Below are 20,399 nucleotides of genomic sequence, written 5' to 3' on the forward strand. Positions count from 1 at the left end.
GTTAGTACAGTGATTTTTAGCATTATTGGTCAACACCTGTTGTGGGAGCTGTGGGCTGCGTTCCTGCCGCCCCAGCTCCTGGGCCGTCTGGCTAGCTTATGCCCCGAAGTAACAACACACAAACTGTATTCTTTTAAACACTGCTTGGCCCATTATATCTAGCCTCTTCTTGGCTAATTCTCACGTAATAATTTAGCCCATTTCTAATAATCTGTGTAGCACCCCAAGGTGTGCTTACCGGGAAGATTCTAGCCTACGTCCATCCTGGGTTGGAGCTTCATGGCGTCTGCCTTGGCGATGAGCTTCATGGTGTCTGTCTCTGAGAGGAGCTGCCCTGCATCTGAGCTCACTTCCTCTTCCTCCCAGTATTCTGTTCTGTTTACTCCACCCACCTATGTTCTAACCTATGAGGGCCAAGAAGTTTTTTTATTAATTAACCAATGACCTTACTCCATCAAAACCAACTTTTTTCAACATCTTATATGCAGTTACAAATATCATCTAGTCAGTACCATAATTTTTAGCGTTATTGGTCAATATCAACTTTTCTCAACATCTTATATGTTGTTACAAATATCAGGTCATTTCAGGTAAGAGTACAATGGCATTGCTATTATCAAATACCAGTTTCAGCAGCCTTTAAACCCTTAGGCTGCCCCCTTTCTTAACTGAAGAGGGGTTTTAGTCATTTTTTTAATTTTTTTATTTTTCATTTTATTTATTTATTTATTTGATTTTTTGAGACAGGGTTTCTCTATAGCTTTTTTTGGTTCCTGTCCTGGAACTAGCTCTTGTAGACCAGGCTGGCCTTGAACTCACAGAGATCCGCCTGTCTCTGCCTCCCGAGTGCTGGGATTAAAGGCATGCGCCATCACTGCCCGGCTCATTTTTTTATTTTGAGTCTTTCTTTCCTTGAGGGAAAGCTTAGGTCTTAGGTTTCAGGTGCAATATTTTAATCAAACTGAGTTATGCATCCCAGAGACTAAAACAGTCAAATGTTTAGTCTGTATCTCAGCTCCAAAGCACACAGGATTTAAACAGCAGAGAGTGGCAGTCATCCTAGTCACCTCAGCAGGGCCTCTTTGACTGTTCCAGAATCTCTGGAGGCAGAATGGCACCCTGCAGTGCAGAGTGGCAACACTGACTAGAATAACTACAGCAGGTCCTGAATTAGGTATTCCTTTCTGTTGGGTGGGGAAAACTGGACCATAGATTTTTTTCCTTGATCTCCTTATTTTCGGCTCCTAAACAGAAAAGCTAGTTGTGACAATCTGCCCATTGATGGAGGAAGGTCATTGGTTAATCAAAAAAGAAACTGCTTGGCCCTCATAGGTTAGAACACAGGTGGGTGGAATAAACAGAACAGAATGCTGGGAGGAAGAGGAAGTGAGCGCAGATGCAGGGCAGCTCCTCTCAGAGCCAGACATGATGAAGCAAGCTGGCAGGTCAGACATGCTGAATCTTTCCCGGTAAGACTGGTGCTACACAGTTTATTAGAGATGGGTTGATCGGGATATGAGAATTAGCCAGAAAGGGCTAAAGCTAATGGGCCAAGCAGTGTTTAAAAGAATACAGTTTGTGTGTTGTTATTTTGGGGCATAAGCTAGCCAGGCGACCAGGAGCTGGGGCAGCAGGAACACAGCCCGCAGCTCCCTACAACAGCCCATGATAATTACACCAGACTTACTTTTTAAGATACAAAACTATCATCAGGGTTGTTGTTCCTTTGGAGACAAGGCCACACATGCGCAGAAAATACAGTCTCCAAGTGGACTACAAACCCCAAAATGCCCAGAGCCCTTTAAAAATGGGCGTTCCAACCCGCTCTCTCTCTCTCTCTCCCCTCTCGCTCTCCCCTCCTTTTTCCCTTTCGTCTCTTCACTCCCGTTCCTTGTATGTTACCCTCCCCCATTAAAGTTTACCCACGTGGGACCCCGCGTGTCTCGTCTCTCCTTCCCCAACCCTGCGCGTCTCGTGTCTCCCCCTCCCGAACAACACCCCCCGCATAAAAAATAATAACATTGGTGCTGTCTGCTCGGGGACCTTCGCGCCCCGGGGCCCTCACCTGAGGCCTCGGCTCTGGGTTTTGGCGCCTCCTGGAGCTCGGGGCCTCCCTCGGGACAAGGTCAGAACCGGACGACCTGCGACCACTCCACGTGTTCCAGCCATCTCGACACGGCCCTCCCTCTCCAACCGTCAGCAGCTAATTCGTGAGTTTACCTGGGCTGGCTAACCATCCCCTCTCACCTGGAGGAGGCCGGCCGAGCTCCCGGCTTCCTCTGGCGTGTCCTGGGTGTGGTTGCTAACCCCCCTCTTCCCCCGACCTTCCGCCCTAGGCTAGACCTGTTTTTATCCGCGCCCAAAAGCCCGGGGCTTTTGGTTCTCTGTCCTCTGTTTCATTCCTTTTCTTTCTTCTCTTCATCGTGACCGCCGCTATGGTGCGGCCCGCCGCTACGGTGCGGCCCGACCTTGGCTGAATTCGGCTCAGCCAAGGTCCTACCACCCCCCCTGTGAAATCGGACGCCTTTTCACAGGGCCTGGGTGTTCGTTTCGGCTGCAACGGGCAGCCTTCGGGCTTAACTGTCCCCTCCTAGCCGAGACCCCCGTCTCCCGTCGAAAACTAGGACTGGGTCAGCTAGCCCCTAGCACGGTCCCCTGGGTACTCTGACGCCTGTGTCCAGAGCAACTGTGTTCGGAGCATCTTCGGGTGCCTTCTGCGGATATTTTCACGGTTCTAGCCATGGGCGCTAAGTCTTCAAAACCAATTCCCCCTTCCTCTCCTCTGGGACAGCTGTTGGAAGCTCTACAGCCCCACGCCTTAATTCCTTCTGTTAAATTATCTACACTCATCCGCCTTTGTTCTAAGAGGTGGCCTTCCTACGGCCTACAGGGGAACTTTAAATGGCCATCTTGCGGGTCTTTTGACCCCGATATTCTACGGGAACTAGCTAACTTTTGCCACCGTTCTGCTAAATGGAAAGAAATGATGTATATTATGGCATTCTTTTACATGGCTTTAAAAACAAATCCTTCTACTGTCTCTCAGTGCTCACCTGCTCACATGTTCTTAGCAATGCCGCCCCACCCGGAACCTCCTGCTCCTGCTATGGACCCCGCGGACGAACCTCCACCTCCCCGGCCTCGCGGGGCTACTCCTTCCCGTTCTGCCAGATCTAACGATGGTTCTTCCATTCCCCTTTCCTCCAAAGTTTCTTTTAGGCACAGAAAATCCTCCTCCAGGTCACCTAACCATTCTCCGTCTAGTTCCCCAACAAGCTCCCGTTCTGGATCTACAGGGATTTCGCCCAGTTCCTCCGATGAGGCTTCCACCCGCCCCCACCGCAGGACATGCAGACAGTCGAAAACGTCTTCGGATTCTTCCCCATCCCCCTCCCGCCCCGTCCCTCGGCCGCGATCTTCCAAAGCACCTCTGGGCTCCACTCCCGCCCGCCACCTCACTCACTCCCTGAGGACATCAGGTTCCTAAAGGCTACCACTGCCTCCTGTGAGATCTGCCAAAAGTCAGATCCCAGGACCAAATATCGTAGCTTTCCTTTCCCTACTCACCAAGCCAGGGGCTCCCTTCCGGGAACTGACTGGCAGCTGGATTTTACTCATATGCCCACAGTTAAAAAAATTAAATATCTCCTGGTGTTGGTGGATACAATGTCTGGGTGGGTTGAAGCTTTCCCCACCTCTAACAAGAGAGCCCAGACAGTTTCTGATATCCTCCTCCGAGAAATTGTTCCGCGGTTCGGGCTCCCAACTTCTCTTCAGTCAGATAACGGCCCAGAGTTTACTTCCCAGATTTCTCAGAATCTGTCTAGGGCACTTGGAATCCCCTGGAATTTTCATATACCATACCACCCCCAGTCTTCAGGTAAGGTAGAACGGACTAACCGCTCTTTAAAGGATGCCCTTGTTAAGATGTCACAAGAACTTCACCTCGACTGGGTAAGGCTTTTGCCTCTAGCCCTTCTCAGGCTTCGGGCTCTCCCAAAGGGCCCTCTTTTCATTTCACCCTTTGAACTCATGTATGGGCGGCCAGTTTTAACCCCTGGCCTCCCATCGGGAACCTCTCCCCTTCCTGATCACCTGCTCACTCCCCTCCTTTTCCACCTACGTTCACTGCTGTGGGACTTCACGGATCACTCACTACCTCAACCATGTGCTAACACATGTCCACCGCCGGTTAAAATAGGAGATAAGGTTTTATTCTCACCTCCAGGTCAACGTCCCTCACCCCTTTCCCCTAAATGGCAGGGTCCTCTCAGGGTAATTCTTCTAACTCCCACAGCTGCCAAGCTCGAGGGAATTCCTCACTGGATTCACCTGTCACATCTGAAACCGTTCATCCCTACAGCTCAGAACAATCCTCCTTACACGGTAACTCAGACGGGACCATGTTCCCTCAAGTTCCAAAGGACAACAGGTCCAACCCCCTCTACTCCAGCCTAAGGAAAACAATGGTCTCATTTTTCATTTTTTCCTCCTGTGCTAATACACCCTCCCTTTTCTAAATTCCTAAATAACCATCCAGTTGTCTCTACAGGAATCATCATCAAACACAGAGCCAAGAGGTTCAGGTGATAAGCAAATGCTTAACCAAGTTCCTGACATAACAGGTTTGTCACTGACTGCAGCAGTGACCCCTAAAATGTTAAGGAATATATGATTAAAATCTATTTCTTTTGAGACATTTTCTTTAAGCTCCAAGACACCAGCCGGACCCACCTGGACAAACCAGACACAAACAAAACGGAATAAGTATCATTCAATTAACGGAATAAGTATCATTTACCTTTTTTATTCTTATTCTTAACCCCTGGCCTCCTAAAAGCCCCCCCCTCCACCCCAACCCCCTCCACCCCAAATCTCCCCTCTAACCTTTTTCTCTCTACTAATGCGACTTTTGCTTTCCAGCATCCTAACGGTGACCCAGCTACTCAAGAGCCAGACAGATACAATCTCCAGACAGATGCGATTTCTTCAATCAGCCACTTGATGCCAGCGGACAAAACATCGATATGACATCATCAGGACAATAGGACGCTCCCCGGACCCCTCGACGCCCAAAGTCAGCAGGAAGCAGTCATGAGAGACCGGGCTACGCCCCTATTCCCTACCCGTTAAGACCCTCAACCCCCCCCTCAATTTTTTTTAATAAAACCAAAAGGGTGGAATGTTGTTCCTTTGGAGACAAGGCCACACATGCGCAGAAAATACAGTCTCCAAGTGGACTACAAACCCCAAAATGCCCAGAGCCCTTTAAAAATGGGCGTTCCAACCCGCTCTCTCTCTCTCTCTCCCCTCTCGCTCTCCCCTCCTTTTTCCCTTTCGTCTCTTCACTCCCGTTCCTTGTATGTTACCCTCCCCCATTAAAGTTTACCCACGTGGGACCCCGCGTGTCTCGTCTCTCCTTCCCCAACCCCGCGCGTCTCGTGTCTCCCCCTCCCGAACAACACCCCCCGCATAAAAAATAATAACAAGGGTGTTCATTTCTAAACATGAATTCTGATACAGAAACTTAGTTAATTTCCTCACCCTGTATTTGTTTTATAAATCTTAACAAAAATACATTATAAATTTTCTCAAACAAAGTTTGTTATCTGCACCCAAGCACACAGATAACAAAACTCCTTTGGAATATCCACCTTCAATTTAGTTACCTGATTGTCTTCTTCCATGTGTTAAGGTTTCACTCAGAATTCAGATTCTCTCTATTTTGCTTCTTTAATATGTTCTATTCTAGAAAACCTAGATTTAGATCACAGATGAATCTCTGGAATGTTGCTTTTGTTTAAACAGCTGTTTACTTCTGTAATAGCCTGTTCTCCTCCAGCTCAGTCACTACCAACCTTAGGAATTCTGCTTATTAAGCTCAGCGTATGTGTTTGAGTCACAGGTTCTTCTTGACTCCTACAGCCTCATTAGATAAGATCCATCATGCTTTCCTGTGTCACCTTACATTGTTCTAATATGTATTAATGCAGCTCAAAAACATGTTGGCAAATTACCCTCTAAATTAATTCAGAAAGTCAGCTATCATTAGAAAATCCTAAGTAGCACTTTGCTCACTATCACAGATATGTCACACTTACTCATTTGAAATACTACAACTGGTATTCCAATAGCCCTATAATTTGTATTATAATTTAAAATTCACCCTCATCTCTGGGAAGGATCAGAATTTTCCCTGATTTTATTAATCCTTTTATTGCATATTATACCTCTCAGGAATATTCCTTAAAGATGAGCCTCTCTGCTGATGTAAATAATCTCAATCAGACCAAATCAGACCAAATCAAAAGATATCAGGTTTAATTAGACATCTGCTCTTTTGTGTGACCCCCAGAGGGAAAACAGAAAGCCAACATGACCACCAAAGAGGAAGAGGGGAGACAATGTGTTTTTTATCTGTTGAGCAGTTTAAATAGCCTGCAGGAGTGGTTTTGATCCTTCCTAGGAAGTGGTCAAGCCTTGGTGAACTTCCTTGGCACTCTCTGGGGAAAGGACAAGGTTTTGGCTGAGGCAACTCTCAGGGGAGGTGGCTTCCACAGTGAATGCCAAGGGCTAGGATAAGGACCCCAACTTAACATTAGGATCCCAAATTTTATCAGTTATAAATTTAATGAATATATAATTTGTTTTTTTGTTTGTTTGTTTCATTTGTTAAACCAATCATAAATAAAGTGACGTTTTATAAAAAGGCTTGGCCCCAATATATCTCTCACCATAGAGAAGTACTGGCCAAAGAAGAAACAGGATAGGAACAGGATTAATCTTCCTTACAGAAAATTATAATGATCTTTCTGCGTGAACAAGATGCTGTCACATAAGATAGACAGAGAGTTGATGCCTACATAGCTTCTATTTTCCACTTTCAACTTGGAGGTTAGGAAAAAAAACAAACTAACCAGATGAAGCAAGAAACCAGAGAACCAGAGGCACTCTGTGCTTTCCTGTGAGAACTCTTGATAAATGGCTAAATGGTAGGAAGGATCCCAGGAAATCACACGAATAACCAGGAGAAATCTGCCATGCTGAAGCATTGTTCTGTGTTGTTGCCTCATAGGAAAGGATCAGGTGAACAGAGGCTTCTGGGAGATTTGGTGTTATGATTTTGGTCCCTGGTCCCTTTAAGAGACAAGCCACACCCACTCCCTCCCCCATTTGCTGAGGCAGGCTGATCTTCAGTTTCTGGCCTGAGCTCTCTCTGTTTCCATCTGCCTCTCTCCCCACTTCTCCACTTCCCCCCTTCTGTCTCTTTCCTGTTCTCCCCCCCTTCTCCCTTCCCCCTTCATAACCCCCTGAATAAATATTCAACCTCACTCTGCAAATCATGTCTATCTATGTTTCTGTCTTCTGCCGGCCTGCCGTGTGTCTCCCTGCCTGGGACCAGCCATTGCTCAGGGACCAGCAGCCATCTCTGCCTGGGACTGGCTGCTCCCAGGGCCCCGTTGTCTGCCGCCACATGTTGTCTGCCGCCACATGGCCCACTACCACCATTTGGTATATATAGCATTTCTGCTGCCTACTGATGCCGGGGATCTTGCAGCATTTTTAAAAATCATAAAATTCGGTCCCTGAAAGATGCTGATGCACTGTCCCAACCAGCAGGGCACAAACGGGAGTATGAGCCTGGAAGAGAGAGGAATGAAGAGATAAGAGACACAAGAAAAGGACAGCAAGTCTGTTTTCTGATCAAGCTGCCAACTTTACTTTTTCTCAGGAGCATTATAGAGCAAAAAGGCAGGGGGAGGGTAGGTAGCTGGAATATCAGTGATCTAACTAAAATGTCAGGTCTCCAGACATCTCTAGCTGATAGGAAGAGATAAGGAAATGCTGAAGGTTTGTAAATATTTCCTAACAAGGAAAATGCTAATTACTTCTGAAGCCTGGGGCCTGCAAGTCTGCTGATACTTTTAACTCATGGGAGGAGATAGGTATCAGGAACTTGCCCTATAGAGGTAAATATCTTACTTAACTTGGGAGCAAAGATGACTATAACCAAAAACAGGTCTTTTCTTCTGGCAACACACCAGTTGTAATGTTACTCAGTCATACAGTTGGGTAGAGGTTGAGAACTACTGACTGCTGAGAAGTCTCCAACCATTTCTACCTTCATTTCAGGTGTTCCTTTCATGCCACTGTTTTTCCTTGTGATGCTTATTACTACAAGATATGTTCTTGTATTTAGCTCGTTTTAATCCATTATAAGAATTTAAACCATACTGAATAAATATTAAAACTCAAGTAAAAGTTGGGTTAAAAGGTTCAGAAAGGCAAGTGTTAGGTGTTTTCTCTCACTGTGGTTCTTAGATTTTTTTAATGCAGATATATAAAGTTGTGTGCATGTATTTCTACATGTGTATTCTAAACATACAATAAATACACATACAGAAACTTAAATAACTAAACCATAAATGTTAAAAATCAGACTAAGAGATACATATTTCCCTTGAGTAATCAAGTAGATCTAGATTTTTTTCTTTATTGAAAAGTGAATTCCTTCCATTCCATGAGCTTCCTAGAGACCCTCATGGTCAGGCATGACATTCCTGTGAAGGAAAGCTGGCAGTCCAGGCAAGCATTTTAGCCACACCTAGTAACAAGCCCAGCAGTCTATTGAATGATAATGTCGATGCTGAATAGGACAACTAAGCTACTCTAAGAGGGAAAGAGAGCTGTATACAGGCATGCTAAACACTTTACACAAAGTTAGAGTTAGTCATCAGTATTCAGGATTTTATTTACTTATGTAGTTTGCAGAAGCAAAGAAATTTCTGGATACTAATAAGATTAAATTTTTGGATGTGTGGTTGATTTGAATACAATAATAGACTATGAGTCACCAATAGTACATGGGTATCACATTTTAAAAAGGAATCAAAATGCTTCTCCTTGGTGTCATTTAACCAAGAGCAGGCCCAAACTGGAACTCTCTGCTTTACATTCCCTGTGCCTTTCAACCTCCTGTCCATCTTTTGTCTGAGTCTAACTCTGTGCCTGTCTGAAGGACATCTTGTGACTCTGTCCTTGTCACGTTATCTTTTTGCCTGAAAGTCTGTCTATGTCTATTCATCACATGGGGAAGGAATGAAACACACTATCAGAAATCTTTAATGAAGTTTTAAAAAAAAATTAAATCACTGACTCCTGTTGCCCACAAGTGACGCAGATAATAAACAGTACTCAAACATCATTGTTTACCAAACAAAATCTACATGTTGTGTTCAACATTTATGGTTGATATTTATTTTAGAAGATTGCATTCAATCTCTATTTTTGATTTCTTTCAGCAAATGATTCTCAGAACACATGAAATACTGTGTGAAAGACGCATGAGAAAGTACAAAATTTAAGATTACAGGTAAACATTAGCTTAGGTTATAAAGTATAAGTTGATTATTTGAGAAATACAAAACAGGTAAGGTTGGTTCTCACATTAGTCTCTTAAAGGCAGGATAAGCAAACAGTGTAAGTTCACAGGGTTAACAGTCATTAAGTCTTAAGAGACCTCAATATTTGTTATTAACCAAAGTTAAATAACAAATTAACCAAATGAGGTCCAGAAAAATTTCCACTCTCTTAGATTGTAAGAAATAGTTTCATAATATTCCATTGCTACAGTTAATAATCTCGGAGACAAACACTGAATGCTTTCTTTCATTGGTGATTACATTCTATATTAAGCCATTTTCATATGTGTCTATATCTATCTGTGGAATGAAGTAAAACATTCAGGAAAACAAAGAAGACTTATGAGTAATGAAAACAAGGAGAAAGGGAGTTTGAGGAAATAGTCTCAATATAAAATACATGCATGCTGAAGAGCTCAATGTAGTTAAAAATAGTTTTAAAAGCAAGTAGACTAAAAGAAACAGCTTTCCCTTACATAAGAAAAACCCTGAGTATCCAGTTCTTTCTTTGCTCAATATGTCTACCTTGTACTGTAAGAATTGTCTTTTACCTATAAATTCTATTTAAAGGATTCCTTGCTGTTCCTTCTCCTTCCTCTTTCCTTCTCCCTTCTCCTAACAAGTACTGAATTCTCCTATCCACTTGCATTGTTGTTTAATCTAACCTTAATAAAACCATCTTCAGACTAAATACAACACATCAATTAAGAGCATTGTTGCACAATTGTGAGGACCAGAGTTTAGATCCCAGCACTCATAAAACTAGTCCTGTGTCCTGTGCACACCTACCTGAAAATCAATCTCCAAAGGGGGCAGAGACACACTTGCTAGAGATCACTGTCTTCCAGCTTAGCAGAAAAAGATCTGGAGAGGAACTGGAAGGAATAGAGGGAAGAAAAATCATAAACAAAATATTTTGTATGAAAAACATTTATTTTCAATAAGAAGAAAAATATTACAAGGCCTGGCATTATTGTTCTGTAGGTAAACGTGCTTCTAGGCACCCCAAAGTCCTGAATATGTAGGACTGAGGAAGGATGGACAAACCCTAATTTTCATCCAGAGAGGCTATAAAAAAAAAAGGGAAGTAAAATTCTGAAGACCATTTTCACTTGCTTGCTTCACAGGGCTTTTTTTTTTATTTTTTTCTTTTTTTTTTTTTTTTTTTTTTTTTTTTTTTTTTTTTTTTTTTTTTTTTTTTTTTTTTTTGAAGTTACACAGAATTTTATTAGCTGATTCAAATGTAGATACTTTAGAGAAAATGTTTGATGAAATGAAGAAAATTTTATATCTTTGGTTATTACAATTAGTACTGAAAATATACAAAGAGATTCTATTAACTATTTAGGACATAAAATACACCTATAAAAATTTGATGCCAAAAGTTACAAATTAGGAGAGATCAACTATGTGCTTCTAATGACTTTTAAAAATTCCTGGAAGTTATTGCCGACATATATTTTGGACTAATCCTGTAGCATTTATAATCAAAAGTCTTTTTTTTTTTTTTTTTTTTTTTTTTTTTTTTTTTTTTTTCTTGCTGATTTTTTTTATTAATTAAATAATTTAATTATTAAAGATTTCTGCCTCTTCCCCGCCACCACCTCCCATTCCCTCCCCCTCCCCCAATCAAGTCTTCCTTCCTCCTCAGCCCAAAGAGCAAGCAGGTTTCTCTGCCCTGTGGGAGGTCCAAGGACCACCCACCTCCATCCAGGTCTATTAAGGTGAGCATCCAAACTACCTGGGCTCCCACAAAGCCATTACATGCAATAGGATCAAGAACCCATTGCCATTGTTCTTCAGTTCTCAGTAGTCCTCATTGTCCATTATGTTCAGCGAGACCGGTTTTGTCCCATGCTTTTTCAGTCCCCGGCCAGCTGGCCTTGGTGAGTTCCCGATAGAACATCCCCATTGCCTCAGTGTGTGGGTGCACCCCTCGCCGTCCTGAGTTCCTTGCTCGTGCTCACTCTCCTTCTGCTCCTCCTTTGGATCGTGAGACTTCAGTCCAGTGCTCCAATGTTGGTCTCTGTCTCTGTCTTCTTTCATCGCCTGATGAAGGTTAATATTCAGGGGGATGCTTATATGTTTTTCTTTGGGTTCACCTTCTTATTTAGCTTCTTTAGAGTCACGATTTATAGTCTCAATGTCCTTTATTTATGGCTAGAAACCAAATATGAGTGAGTACATCCCATGTTCCTCTTTTTGGGTCTGGCTTACCTCACTCAGGATAGTGTTTTCTATTTCCGTCCATTTGTATGCAAAATTCAAGAAGTCATTGTTTTTTACTGCTGAGTAGTACTCTAATATGTATATATTCCATACTTTCTTCATCCATTCTTCCATTGAAGGACATCTAGGTTGTTTCCAGGTTCTGGCAATTACAAACAATGCTGCTATGAACATAGTTGAGCATATACTTTTGTTGTATGTTTGGGCATCTCTTGGGTATATTCCCAATAGTGGTATTGCTGGGTCAAGAGGTAGGTTGAACCCGACTTTCCTGAGAAACCGCCACACTGCTTTCCAAAGTGGTTGCACAAGTTTGCATTCCCACCAGCAATGGATGAGAGTGCCCCTTTCTCCACAACCTCTCCAGCAGAGGCTATCATTGGTGTTTTTGATTTTAGCCATTCTGACCGGTGTAAGATGGTATCTTAATGTTGTCTTGATTTGCATTTCCCTGATTGCTAAGGAAGTTGAGCATGATCTTAAGTGACTTTTGGCCATTTGAACTTCTTCTGTTGAAAAGTCTCTGTTCAGCTCAGTGCCCCATTTTATAATTGGATTGATTAACCTTTTACGGTCTAATTTCTTGAGTTCTTTGTATATTTTGGATATCAGACCTTTGTCAGTTGCGGGGTTGGTGAAGATCTTCTCCCAGTCAGTGGGTTGCCTTTCTGTCTTAGTGACAGTGTCCTTTGCTTTACAGAAGCTTCTCAGTCTCAGGAGGTCCCATTTATTCAATGATGTCCTTAGTGTTTGTGCTGCTGGGGTTGTACGTAGGAAGTGTTCTCCTGTGCCCATGTGTTGTAGAGTACTTCCCACTTTCTCTTCTATCAGATTCAGTGTGTTTGGACTGATATTGAGGTCTTTAATCCATTTGGACTTGAGTTTTGTGCATGGTGATATATATGGATCTATTTTCATTCTTCTACAGATTGACTTCCAGTTTTGCCAGCACAATTTGTTGAAGATGCTCTCTTTTTTCCATTGTATACTTTTAGCTCCTTTATCGAAAATCAGGTGTTCATAGGTTTGTGGGCTAAAGTCAGGGTCTTCTATTCTATTCCATTGGTCGACTTCTCTGTTTTTATGCCAGTACCAAGCCGTTTTCAGTACTGTAGCTCTGTAATAGAGTTTGAAGTCAGGGATGGTAATGCCTCCAGACAATCCTTTATTGTATAAGATTGTTTTGGCTATCCTGGGTTTTTTGTTTTTCCATATAAAGTTGATTATTGTCTTCTCCAGATCTGTGAAGAATTTTGATGGGATTTTGATGGGGATTGCGTTGAATCTATAGATTGCTTTTGGTAGAATTGCCATTTTTACTATGTTGATCCTCCCAATCCAAGAGCAAGGGAGGTCCTTCCATTTTCTGGTGTCCTCTTCAATTTCTTTCTTCAAAGACTTAAAGTTCTTGCCAAATAGATCTTTCACTTCCTTGGTCAGAGTTACCCCAAGGTATTTTATGCTATTTGTGGCTATCGTGAAAGGTGATGCTTCTCTGATTTCCCTCTCTGCTTCCTTATCCTTAGTGTATAGGAAGGCAACTGATTTTTTGGAGTTGATTTTGTATCCTGCCACATTACCAAAGGTGTTTATCAGCTGTAGGAGTTCTTTGGTAGAGTTTTTGGGGTCGGTTATGTATACTATCATATCATCTGCAAATAATGAAAGCTTAACTTCTTCCTTTCCAATACGGATCCCCTTGATCCCCTTATGTTGTCTTATTGCTATTGCTAGAACTTCAAGCACTATATTGAAGAGGTATGGAGAGAGTGGACATCCTTGTCGTGTTCCTGATTTTAGTGGGATGGCTTTGAGTTTTTCTCCATTTAATTTAATGTTAGCTGTCGGCTTGCTGTAAATAGCTTTTATTATATTTAGGTATGCCCCTTGTATCCCTAATCTCTCCAAGACCTTTATCATAAAGGAGTGTTGAATTTTGTCGAATGCTTTTTCAGCATCTAATGAAATGATCATATGGTTTTTTTCTTTCAGTTTATTTATATGGTTGATTACATTGATAGATTTGCGTATGTTGAACCAGCCCTGCATCTCTGGAATGAAGCCTACTTGATCATAATGGATAACTTTTCTAATGTGTTCTTGGATTCGGTTTGCCAGTATTTTATTGAGAATTTTTGCGTCGATGTTCATGAGTGAGATAGGCCTGTAATTCTCTTTCTTGGTTGGGTCTTTGTGTGGTTTTGGTATCAGGGTAACTGTAGCTTCATAAAAGGAATTTGGCAATGACTCTTCTGTTTCTATATTGTGAAATACATTAAGAAGTATAGGTATTAGCTCTTCTTGGAAGTTCTGGTAGAATTCTGCATTGAAACCATCTGGCCCTGGGCTTTTTTTGGAAGGGAGATTTTTGATAACTGTTTCTAATTCTTCGCGACTAACCGGTCTATTTAGATCGTTCACCTGGTCTTGGTTTAGGTTTGGTATATGGTACTTATCTAAAAAAGTGTCCATTTCTTTTGCATTTTCCAGTTTTGTGGCATACAGGCTTTTGTAGTAAGATCTAATGATTCTCTGAATTTCCTCTGTGTCTGTGGTTATGTCCCCCTTTTCATTTCTGATCTTATTTATTTGCGTGTTCTCTCTCTGTCGTTTAATTAGTTTGGATAGGGGTTTGTCAATCTTGTTGATTTTCTCCAAGAACCAACTTTTTGTTTCATTGATTCTTTGGACTGTTTTCTGTGTTTCTATTTTGTTGATTTCTGCCCTCAGTTTGATTATTTCCAGTCTTCTACTCCTCCTGGGCGCGTCTGCTTCTTTTTTTTCTAGAGCTTTCAGGTGTGCTGTTAAGTCCCCAATGTATGCTTTCTCCGTTTTCTTTAAGTGGGCACTTAGTGCTATGAACTTTCCTCTTAGCACTGCTTTCATCGTGTCCCATAGGTTTGAGTATGTTGTCTCTTTGTTTTCATTAAATTCAAGGAAGACTTTAATTTCTTTCTTAATTTCTTCCTTGACCCAGGTGTGGTTCAGTAGTTGACTGTTCAGTTTCCATGAGTTTGTCAGCTTTCTGGGGGTAGCTTTGTTGGTGGCTTCTAACTTTAATCCGTGGTGATCTGATAAGACACAGGTGGACACTGATATTTTTTTGTATCTGTGGAGGTTTCCTTTGTTTCCAAGTATGTGGTCAATTTTCGAGAAGGTTCCATGAGCTGCAGAGAAGAAGGTGTATTCTTTCCTATTTGGGTGGAGTGTTCTATAGATGTCTGTTAAGTCCATTTGATTCATTACCTCCAACAATTCTCTTAATTCTCTATTAGTTTTCTGTCTGATTGACCTGTCCATTGGTGAGAGAGGTGTGTTGAAGTCTCCTACTACTAGTGTGTGTGATTTGATGTCTGCCTTGAGTTTTAGCAATATTTCTTTTACATAAGTGGGTGCTTTTATATTAGGGGCATAGATATTCAGGATTGAGACTTCATCCTGCTGAATCGTTCCTGTTATGAGTATAAAGTGTCCCTGTCGATCTCTTCTGATTGATTTTAGTTTGAAGTCAGTTTTGTTAGAAATTAGTATGGCCACACCTGCTTTTTTCTTAGGACCATTTGCTTGAAAAACCTTTTCCCAACCCTTTACTCTGAGTAGATGCCTGTCTTTGTGGTTGAGATGAGTTTCTTGCAAACAGCAGACTGTTGGATCCTGTTTTCGTATCCAATCTCTTAGCCTGTGCCTTTTTATTGGTGAATTGAGACCATTAATATTAAGTGATATTAATGACCAGTGGTTGTTAACTCCGGTTATTCTTACTGCTTTTGGTAGAAGAGTTTGTGTGTCTCCCTTCTTTGAGTTGTGCTGTTGAAGGGTCACTAGTTGCCTGGGTTATTGTAGGCAGTGTTGGCAATGTTGGATTCCTTGGGTTGTGATTTTCCTTCTATTACTTTCTGTAGGGCTGGATTTGTGGCAACGTATTGTTTAAATTTGTTCTTATCCTGGAATGTCTTGTTTTCTCCATTGATAGTGAACGATAGCTTGGCTGGGTATAGTAGTTTGGGTTTGCATCCATGGTCTCTTAGTTTCTGTAGTACCTCTATCCAGGACCTTCTGGCTTTCATGGTTTCCATAGAGAAGTCAGGTGTAAGTCTGATCGGTTTACCTTTATAAGTTACTTGGCCTTTTTCCTTTGCAGCTCTTAATATTCTTTCTTTAATCTGTATATTTTGTGTTTTGATTATTATATGGCGAGGGGATGTTTTTTTTTGATCCAGTCTGTTTGGTGTTCTGTATGCTTCTTGAATATTCAAAGGAATATCTTTCTTTATGTTGGGGAAGTTTTCTTCCATAATTTTGTTAAAAATGTTTTCTGGACCTTTGAGCTGTGCCTCTTCTCCTTCTTCTATCCCTATTATTCTTAGGTTTGGTCTTTTTATTGTGTCCCATATTTCCTGAATGTTTTCTGATGAGAATTTGTTGGTTTTGGTGTTTTCTTTGATCAGTCCGTTTATTTTCTCTATGTTGTCTTCAGAATCTGAGATTCTTTCTTCTATCTCTTGTATTCTATTGATTATGCTTGTTTCTGTAGTCTCTGCTCGTTGACCTATATTTGCCATATCCAGCTGGTCCTCAGTTTGTGTTTTCTTCCTTGCTTCCATTTCAGTTTTCAATTCTTGGACTGTTTCCATTACCTGTTTAATCGTTTTTTCTTGGCTTCCCAGGGTATCATTTACGTATTTACTCATTTCTTCAAACTTTTTGTTATACTTCTCATCCATTTCTATGAGGGCGTTTTTTACATGTTGTTTAAGGGACTCTATTGCTTTCAAAAAGTCAGTTTTTTCCTCTTCTCCTGTGATAGGGTGTTCAAGTCCTTGTGTTGTAAGATCATTGGGTTCTGGTGTTTTCATGTTGTTTTTCAGATTGTTGGGTGAATTCTTGCCTTGGCGTCTGCCCATCTCCTCTTACCGATGCTATCTATTGGGTTTGATTTAATTGTAGCGGGGCAATCTGTTCTCAGTGCAGGCTTCACTGTTTCTTGCCCGCACTATCCTGCATCCAGTGCCTCTGCCGCCCGGGCCTGCCTGCCCGTGCCTCCGCCGCCCGGAACTGTCTGTGCGCCGGTGCTTCCGCCGCCTAGGCCTGCCTGCCGGGCCTGACTGCCGGTGCCTCCGCCACCCGGGCCTGCCTGCACGCTGGTGCCTCTGCCGCCCGGACTTGCCTGCGTGCTGGTGCCTCCGCCGCCTGGGCCTGCCTGCGCGCTGGTGCTTCCGCCGCCTAGGCCTGCCTGCTGGTGCCTCCGCCACCCGGAACTGTCTGTGCGCCGGTGCTTCCGCCGCCTAGGCCTGCCTGCCGGGCCTGACTGCTGGTGCCTCCGCCACCCGGGCCTGCCTGCACGCTGGTGCCTCTGCCGCCCGGACTTGCCTGCGTGCTGGTGCCTCCGCCGCCCGGGCCTGCCTGCGCGCCGGTGCTTCCGCCGCCTAGGCCTGCCTGCCGGTGCCTCCGCCACCCGGAACTGTCTGTGCGCCGGTGCTTCCGCCGCCTAGGCCTGCCTGCCGGGCCTGACTGCCGGTGTCTCCGTGACCCGGGCCTGCCTGTACGCCGGTGCCTCTGCCGCCCGGACTTGCCTGCGTGGTGGTGCCTCCGCCGCCCGGGCCTGTCTGTGCGCCGGTGCTTCCGCTGCCTAGGCCTGCCTGCCGGGCCTGACTGCCGGTGCCTCTGCCACCCGGGCCTGCCTGCACGCTGGTGCCTCTGCCGCCCGGACTTGCCTGCGTGCTGGTGCCTCCGCCGCCTGGGCCTGCCTGCGCGCTGGTGCTTCCACCGCCTAGGCCTGCCTGCTGGTGCCTCCGCCACCCGGAACTGTCTGTGCCAATCAAAAGTCTTTTAGCGGCTGTTGCTCCATGTTATGGTTTCTCAGCTTGCCAAAGCTCTCAGTTCATCAACTCCCTGCAGTAGCAACTTCATGGCAACACAGCTTTTTATTTTTTTCGAGACAGAGTTTCTCCATAGCTTTTGGTTCCTGTCCTGGAACTAGCTCTTGTAGACCAGGCTGGCCTCAAACTCACAGAGATAAGCCTGCCTCTGCCTCTCGAGTGCTGGGATTAAAGGCGTGCGCCACCACCACCCGGCTACAGGGCCTGTTTTTATTTTGTTTGACTTTTCTTGGCTTTTTCTTCTTTTTTGCTCCTAGGTATATTAGTTACTTACTTTTCTATTACTGTGATAAAATACCCCAATAATGTAAACATATAGAAGGAAGACGTTTTTCTGAGTTTACAGTTGAAGAGGGTTAGAGTCCCTGATGGCAGCAGAAACCCGAACCTGTTAGGAGGCCCTGCTGGTCAGAGGCTACAGTCTACCATGGTCTTGCACTTTTCTCTCAACTCAGCAACAGGAAGGACTCCCTCCCCAGAGAGGATTCTTGCTCTCTACCTGTCCTTATTTGGAGGATGTCTCTAGGCTCTGTGCCTGACTCATCTCAAAGATGATCCTTTGTCAGAGCCACCTTTTTGTGGTGACTTCTGCCACAATCCTAGCTGCTGTAGGTGACACATTGAAGGATAGGGAGTATGAGGATTAGAAAATATTAAGAAGGGGGAACAAAGATAAGAAAGAATCACAGAGACCTAGGATAGTATCTGAGGGCCACTCCAGTCTCTGATGTATACTGTGTTCTGGGTACTAAGTTTTCCCCTGTTTAATTTTCCATACATTTTATACCCCAGTGCAAAAGGAGAAGGCAAGATCCTGCTTTAACATGACACAAAGAACAACTAGAAAAGTTATTTGTTGCAGTACTTTGAGACATTAAGAAATTAATTCGTGAAAAAAGTATTCTGTTGTTTATGCAGTGAACCCACACTAGTCCAAGCATCCAGAAGGAAGCCACTCCCTCAGTCAAACCTGCTAAATCAAAGGAAGGAGCAGAACTATGCCTGAATCCTCTGACCTGTCGTCAGGGAGGAGTGGATCTACCTCCATCGACCATCTTAATGTGGAAAACACCAAGTAGCCACACCCTAGGTCAGGGTGTATAGCCACAGTTGCTTTCAACAACTTTGAGCAAGCTGAAACTCTCTGACCTTCAGACAAGGTGGAATAGGTTCACATCTTTGGGTCTCCACAACCCTTAATGTAGTTCCCTTTAAATGTCTTTCCTGGGCTGACCATATGGTAATTAAGTAACATGCTCTAGCTATTTTCATAGGCCGGTGCTGCCACTAACCCAGCTAGGACAGGAGTCTGCTGTTTAATCAGTGATTTCCCAGTTACTGTCCCCAATCCTTTATATTTCACATACTTTAGAATAAAGCTGAGTTGTCTCATTGAAATCACTTTCCTGAAGGCTATCTCCATTGTATCCACAGCCATCAGAGCCCTGTTACCAACTTCTGCTCCCTCTACCTTGGGGACCTATGGCCAATGATCCCTGAAGAAGGAGACCCATAGCTGTTACCTGTGAACAGGGACTCTCCAGGATGCTTGGGGATTGTGGGTATTCTGACATCACCACCAGGTATTGGTATTTATTGCCTGGTCATCCATCAGTGTACGCGCGAGTTTCTTTTGTCCTCCCTCTGGTTTACTTTTGATTCTCTCATGGAGAATTCTGTCTCTCTCCAGCTAAAGCATGAGGTTCACAATGTTGTAGCTACAGCCTGTCCCAGCTGTGCTTGCTTGGATGCATGCAGGGCAAAGCCTTTGTCTATCATGTGGGCTAGGGAAGAGCCTGTCTCCCTGCCATGTGCTGCAAAGGCTGTGTCTCTGCCAACAAATGGCATAAGGGGTGGAGTCACATAACAGCTACTGTGGCCTTAGTTATAGAATAGGCATGGTCACTGGCTGCTACTGCTGAGGCACGTGTCTGAGCAATCAAAAAATCAAAGGGAATTCTCTGCTTTTGACTCTTATTTTGCTCCAAAACCTGTTATTTCTCTCTGCTCTCTCTTCCTAAACTACATAAATCTCTTCTCCTTATGTTTGCTGTAACACGGGAGTCGGCACCTGCCCCTCCCTGCATGTCTAGAGCTTCTGACCCTGTAGTGTGTACACAGACACTTTCTTGGAACAGTGCTTACTATATCCAGGGGCTAAGGAAGCCAGATTGGTCTGTAGGTAATGAGTTATCTCAGTTGTTCACACTCAGTTACAGATTGAATTCAGGTTCTATACTTTTCCCACTGCTGTTGCCTTTCTCCCCTCTCCTAGAAGCTACAATTCTGTCTGTGGAAGCCTAAAAGACATACTAGAAATCTTTTCTCTACATCTTAAAGTTATGCTGTTAACTCCTATCTCAGGGATTATAAATTGACTATCAGTCATGGTTTAAAAGCTATATGATTCATAACAACATGTCTTTCCCGTGAGAAACTTTTGTTTGTCTACTTCTCAAGAAAGATGTTGTAATAGTTTAGATAAAATGGCACAGTTCCCCGAAGGGCAGCCAGGTCCCACCGCCTGTGTCCACTGTGGGTCCCAGGTGGGTGGGAGGCACTGGATGAGAGACCTCGGCAGGTCAGCTGGGTAGGTGGTACCACAAGGACCGTGGTGGGTTAGAGATGGATAGACGACATGCAGAAAAAGTGGATATAGTTCATTCAGTGCATTGTGGAAGGGAAGGAGGAGAGAGGGAGAGAGAAAAAGCGAAAAGGAGAAAGGAGAAAAGAGAGAGAGGGAGAAAGAGAGGAGAAGAGAGGAGGCTGTAGTCCCCTCTTCCGAAGAGAGATGTGGCAGAGAAGGAAGATCTGCTTGCCTCAGCAGAAGGGGGAGTGGGCATGGATTATTCTTAAAGGGATAGTACAA

General features: G+C 43.7%; 1 protein-coding gene across 1 annotated transcript in view; it reads left to right on the top strand.

Annotated features, from left to right (window-relative positions):
• Positions 1–20,399, top strand: part of LOC130885468 (aldo-keto reductase family 1 member C13-like) — a 288,678-nt gene that overhangs the window by 80,716 nt on the left and 187,563 nt on the right. The window lies entirely within an intron of this gene.

This window comes from Chionomys nivalis, chromosome 13, assembly GCF_950005125.1.
Source record: "Chionomys nivalis chromosome 13, mChiNiv1.1, whole genome shotgun sequence".
NCBI lineage: Eukaryota > Metazoa > Chordata > Mammalia > Rodentia > Cricetidae > Chionomys > Chionomys nivalis.